Below are 6144 nucleotides of genomic sequence, written 5' to 3' on the forward strand. Positions count from 1 at the left end.
TGGACAAAATTTTCTTTTAGGAGGATAGAATGTAACGGCCTAGCCCCGAAGAAACGGCGCTTTTTCGGGATCAAACGGAATTTTTACAGAATTTTTAGGAATTTCTATGCATATAAGCACCTCCACTGCACAGGTGCTGCGTCATCAAGCTGCTGAGTCAGCAGCTTGATTGCACAGGACACTTCTCCTAATCTAAGTAGGCACGTCGCGAAGAGTTGCGTTTTTGAGCCACTTCGGGCCCGAATTTCAAAATTCTGATTTCCGTGGTTAGTCTCTATGTGACGAGCCGGTCACGAATTTCGAGAAAAAATTATATTAATATAATATTCATATATTATTATTTTATTCAGAATATTATATTATTATCTTCTCTACTGTGATTAATGTTGATCTATGTTTAGTAATATAATAACTGAGCTTGAAATCTACCGGTAACGGATAATACCGGCATTCTTAGATGAACTTAGCACTGCTAATGCTTCATCATATATCTTTTATTCTTATGATTATCCAGTTACTAGTGTCATTTACACTAAGTAACTTAATGTTTATCCATTAGTAGTGTAATTACTTAAGTTCTAATACATCTAGTTTTAGTAATTATCCTTTCCTGAGATATTTTGACAACTTAAGTTCTAATACATCTAGCTTTAGTAATTATCCTTTCCTGAGATATTTTGACAAGTAACTTTTGGATAATCATCATCCAAAAGCCACGGCCTTCCTTGGACAGCTTGGCTATCATTTTTGTTCTTGGAAAAGCTTAGAACACCATGAAAGAAAACCATGAAGTTTCCATGAACATCTGAGCTACTTTCTCCGTTCTTTCTCAAACCGAAACCCCTATCAAAAATCTAATCTTACCAAAGTGTTCACCTCTTTCTCCTCTTCATTTCTATGTCACTTTTCATGGAGTAAATCAAGGTATGAAGGCTGCTCCTCCTCCTTGAAGATTCGGCCATGGTGGTTCCTTAAGTTAATGATGTTTTCTTCATGTTCTTTCTTAGGATCTCTTATTCAATCACCAAAAGCTCCAAGAAAACGTGATTTCTAGTTACCTTAAGGTGAGGAAAACCTTCTTTTCATCATCATGAAGCTTCAGCCTTCATGGTTCATAAGATTCTAAAGTTGTTTTTGATGTTAAATGATGTGTATTTGATGGCTGAAAAGTTTCTCTTTGGTTTGATAAAAATCGGGTTCAAATCGGTTTCCGAAAAGATTGAAAAACTAGCTAAAAATCAAGCAGAAATCTGATGAACTTTTGAAAAAAAATATTTTTGGTTTTTGGAAAAACATGAAAACGTGTATTCAAGGAGTTTTGGGGTCAAAATGCAATTATTAAAAAGTTTGGGGTTGAAAATTAATTAATCAAAAGTTGAGGGGCTAAAGTGCAAATATTAAAAAGTTTGGCAGAAAGGGGCATTTTTGCATGCCACTTGGTGTAGGGATGAGATATCCTTGACACCTCAGGATCTGTGGACCCCACAGGATCTCCACCTACCTCATCTCTCTCTCTTCTTCATCCATTCACCAATCACCTCAATACCTCTTCCCCAAAAACCCTCACCTATCAAATCCCACCATTTTCTTCACCACTCACATCCATCCTTCATAAAACCCCACCTACCTCACTATTCAAATTCAAACCACTTTTCCACCCAAACCCACCCATAATGGCCGAACCATACCCCCTCTCCACTCCTATATAAACCCATCTTCACTCCTTCATTTTCACACAACATACACACTACTTCTCCCCCATGGCCGAAACACTAAGCCCCCTCCATCTCCTCTATTTCTTCTTCTTCTACTCTCTTCTTTCTTCTTTTGCTCGAGGACGAGCAAACCTTCTAAGTTTGGTGTGGTAAAAGTGTTGGTTTTTATTTTTCCATAACCATTTATGGCACCTAAGGCCGGAGAAACCTCTAGAAAGAGGAAAGAGAAGGCAAAAGCTTCCACCTCTGAGTCATGGGAGATGGAGAGATTCATCTCAAGGGTGCACCAAGACCACTTCTATGAAGTTGTGGCCAAGAAGAAGGTGATCCCCGAGGTCCCTTTCAAACTCAAAAAGGGTGAATATCCGGAGATCCGACATGAGATTCGAAAAAGAGGTTGGGAAGTTCTCACCAACCCCATTCAACAAGTCGAAATCTTAATGGTTCAAGAGTTCTATGCCAATGCATGGATCACCAAGAACCATGATCAAAGTGTGAACCCGGACCCAAAAAATTGGCTTACAATGGTTCGGGGGAAATACTTAGATTTCAGTCCGGAAAATGTAAGGTTAGCATTCAACTTGTCAATGATGCAAGGAGATGCACACCCCTACACTAGAAGGGTCAACTTTGATCAAAGGTTGGACCAAGTCCTCATGGACATTTGTGAAGAGGGCACCCAATGGAAGAGAGATTCAAGAGGGAAGCCGGTTCAACTAAGAAGGCATGACCTCAAGCCCGTGGCTAGGGGATGGTTGGAGTTCATCCAACGCTCAATCATTTCCACTAGCAACCGGTCTGAAGTTACTATAGACCGAGCTATCATGATCCATAGCATCATGATTGGAGAGGAAGTAGAAGTTCATGAGGTTATATCACAAGAACTCTACAAGGTGGCGGACAAGTCCTCCACTTTGGCAAGGTTAGCCTTTCCTCATCTCATTTGTCGCCTTTGCAATTCGGCTGGAATTGACATAGAGGAAGACATCCTCATTGATGAGGACAAGCCCATCACTAAGAAAAGGATAGAGCAAACAAGAGATTCCACTCATGGACAAGAGCATGAGGAAAATTCCTCATCATGAAATCCCTGAGATGACTTAAGGGATGCATTTTCCTCCACAAAACTATTGGGAGCAAATCAATACCTCCCTAGGAGAATTAAATTCCAACATGGGACAACTAAGAGTGGAGCACCAAGAGTATTCCATCCTCCTCCATGAAATTAGAGAAGACCAAAGAGTCATGAGAGAGGAGCAACAAAGGCAAGGAAGAGACATTGAGGAGCTCAAGCACTCCATTAGATCTTCAAGAGGAAAAACAAGCCGCCATCACTAAGGTGGACCCGTTCTTTAATCTCCTTGTTCTTTATTTTCTGTTTTTCGAATTTTTATGCTTTATGTTTATTTATGTTTGTGTCTTTATTACATGATCACTAGTGTCTAAGTGTCTATGCCTCAAAGATATGAAAATGAATCCATCACCTTTCTTAAATGGAAAATATTTTTAATTGAAAAAGAAAAAGAAGTGCATGAATTTCGAATTTTATAACAGATTAATTATTTTGATGTGGTGGCAATACTATTATTTTTCTGAATGAATGCTTGAACAGTGCATATTTTTTGAATTTGTTGATTCATGAATGTTAAAATTGTTGGCTCTTGAAAGAATGATGGAAAAGGAGAAATGTTATTTGATAATTTGAAAAATCATAAAATTGATTCTTGAAGCAAGAAAAAGCAGTGAAAAGCTTGCAGAAAAAATATATATATGCAAAAAAAAATGCGAAAAAAAGAGAAAAAGAAAAAGTAAGCAGAAAAAGCCAATAACCCTTTAAACCAAAAGGCAAGGGTTTATAAAAAGGATCCAAGGCTTTGAGCATCAGTAGATAAGAAGGCCTACAGGAATAAAATCCTGGCCTAAGCAGCTAAACCAAGCTGTCCTTAACCATGTGCTTGTGGCGTGAAGGTGTCAAGTGAAAACTTGAGACTGAGCGGTTAAAGTCGTGGTCCAAAGCAAAAAGAGTGTGCTTAAGAGCATTGGACACCTCTCACTGGGGACTTTAGCAAAGCTGAGTCACAATCTGAAAAGGTTCACCCAGTCATGTGTCTGTGGCATTTATGTATCCGGTGGTAATACTGGAAAACAAAATGCTTAGGGTCACGGCCAAGACTCATAAAGTAGCTGTGTTCAAGAATCAACATACTTAACTAGGAGAATCAATAACACTATCTGGATTCTGAGTTCCTATAGATGCCAATCATTCTGAACTTCAAGGGATAAAGTTAGATGCCAAAATTGTTCAGAAGCAAAAAGCTAAAAGCCCCGCTCATCTAATTAATACTGATCTTCATAGATGTTTTTGGAATTTATTGTACATTCTATTCTTTTTATCCTATATGATTTTTAGTTGCTTGGGGACAAGCAATAATTTAAGTTTGGTGTTGTGATGAGCGGATAATTTATACGCTTTTTGGCATTATTTTTAGTATGTTTTTAGTATGTTTTAGTTAGTTTTTATTATGTTTTTATTAGTTTTTATTTAAAAATCACATTTCTGGACTTTACTATGAGTTTGTGTGTTTTTCTGTGATTTCAGGTATTTTCTGGCTGAAATTGAGGGACCTGAGTAAAAAATCTGATTCAGAGGCTGAAAAAGGACTACAGATGCTGTTAGATTCTGACCTCCCTTCACTCGAAGTAGATTTTCTGGAGCTACAAAAGCCCAATTGGTGCGCTCTCAATTGCGTTGGAAAGTAGACATCTTGGGCTTTCCAGAAATATATAATAGTCCATACTTTTCCCAAGATTTGATGGCCCAAACCGGTGTTCCAAGTCAGCTTAAGAATTCTGACGTCAAAACGCCAGAACTGGCACAAAAGCTGGAGTTAAATGCCCAAACTGGCACAAAAGCTGGCGTTTAACTCCAAGAAAAGTGGGCCCAAGCACACACCAAGTGGGCCCGGAAGAAGATTTCTGCATTAATTACTTATTTTTGTAAACCCTAGGCTACTAGTTCTCTATAAATAGGACCTTTTACTATTGTATTTTTATCTTGGTTCTTCGGGTTCCCTCTCTGGGGCCGAAGTCAATGACCACCATTATCACTTTTGTATTTTCAACGGTGGAGTTTCTACACACCATAGATTAAGGTGTGGAGCTCTGCTGTTCTTCATGAATTAATGCAAAGTACTACTGTTTTTCTATTCAATTCACGCCTACTTCTTCTCTAAGATATTCATTCGCACACAAGAACATGATGAATGTGATGATTATGTGACACTCATTACCATTCTCACCTATGAACGCGTGCCTGACAACAACTTCCGTTCTACATGCAAACAAGCTTGAATGTGTATCTCTTGGGTTTTTAATCTAAGATTAGAACCTTCGTGGTATAGGCTAGAATTATTGGTGGTCATTCTTGAGATCCGGAAAGTCTAAACCTTATCTGTGGTATTCCGAGTAGGATCTGGGAAGGGATGACTGTGACGAGCACAAAGCATCTTCATACGCTTATCTGAAATTCTCACCAATGAATTACATAAGTATCTCTATCTTTATTTTATGTTTTATTCATCTTTTAATTATTAATCCTCCATAACCATTTGAATCTGCCTGACTGAGATTTACAAGATGACCATAGCTTGCTTCAAGCTGACAATCTCCGTGGGATTGACCCTTACTCGCGTAAGGTTTATTACTTGGACGACCCAGTGCACTTGCTGGTTAGTTGTACGGAATTGTGATAAAGAGTTGAGATTACAATTGTGCGTACCAAGTTGTTGGCGCCATTGATGATCATAATTTCGTGCACCACCGGTTAATGTATAAATAGAGCCTTAAGCAAATATTGTAATCAATTCACTTCTTTTGGAAAATACTTAGAAACCTAAAATACCCTGAGCCCCTTTGGCATCACATAGTAGAAATTGAGAATCTTAAATAATTTTTCTGAATTTAAACAGCTTGTACTCTATTTTTTTCAAATTTTCATAGTAAAATTTTTTTGTTTTTATATTTTTTTTCTTTACATTTTTCTTTCTTTCTTCGTCCTTCCTTTAATTTTCTATTTTTTTTAATTTATTTATTTTATTTTGTCTTTGATACCTTGCATATTTTTTATCTTTAAATTTTATTTTCAAAACTATAATTGAGACACTGAAACACTTATAAGAGGAGTTGTTTTCACTCCTTTAATTCAGATTGTGAAACAAAATTTAAAAATTGTTAATTTATTTGTCTTAACAATAGAACAAAAAATCGAGCAAAATAGATTGGCATGTCTAATAATACCTTGTCAATAGATTGTAGTTTTATTAAAAAAAAGGTACTAAACTTGTAAGAGATTACGCAGTGTCAAAATTGTTTATAGATACTGAACAATTAACGTCAATTGACATGTCAAGTTCATCAGCAGCATCTTCTT

This window comes from Arachis ipaensis, chromosome B09 (genome assembly GCF_000816755.2).
Source record: "Arachis ipaensis cultivar K30076 chromosome B09, Araip1.1, whole genome shotgun sequence".
NCBI classification, from domain to species: domain Eukaryota; kingdom Viridiplantae; phylum Streptophyta; class Magnoliopsida; order Fabales; family Fabaceae; genus Arachis; species Arachis ipaensis.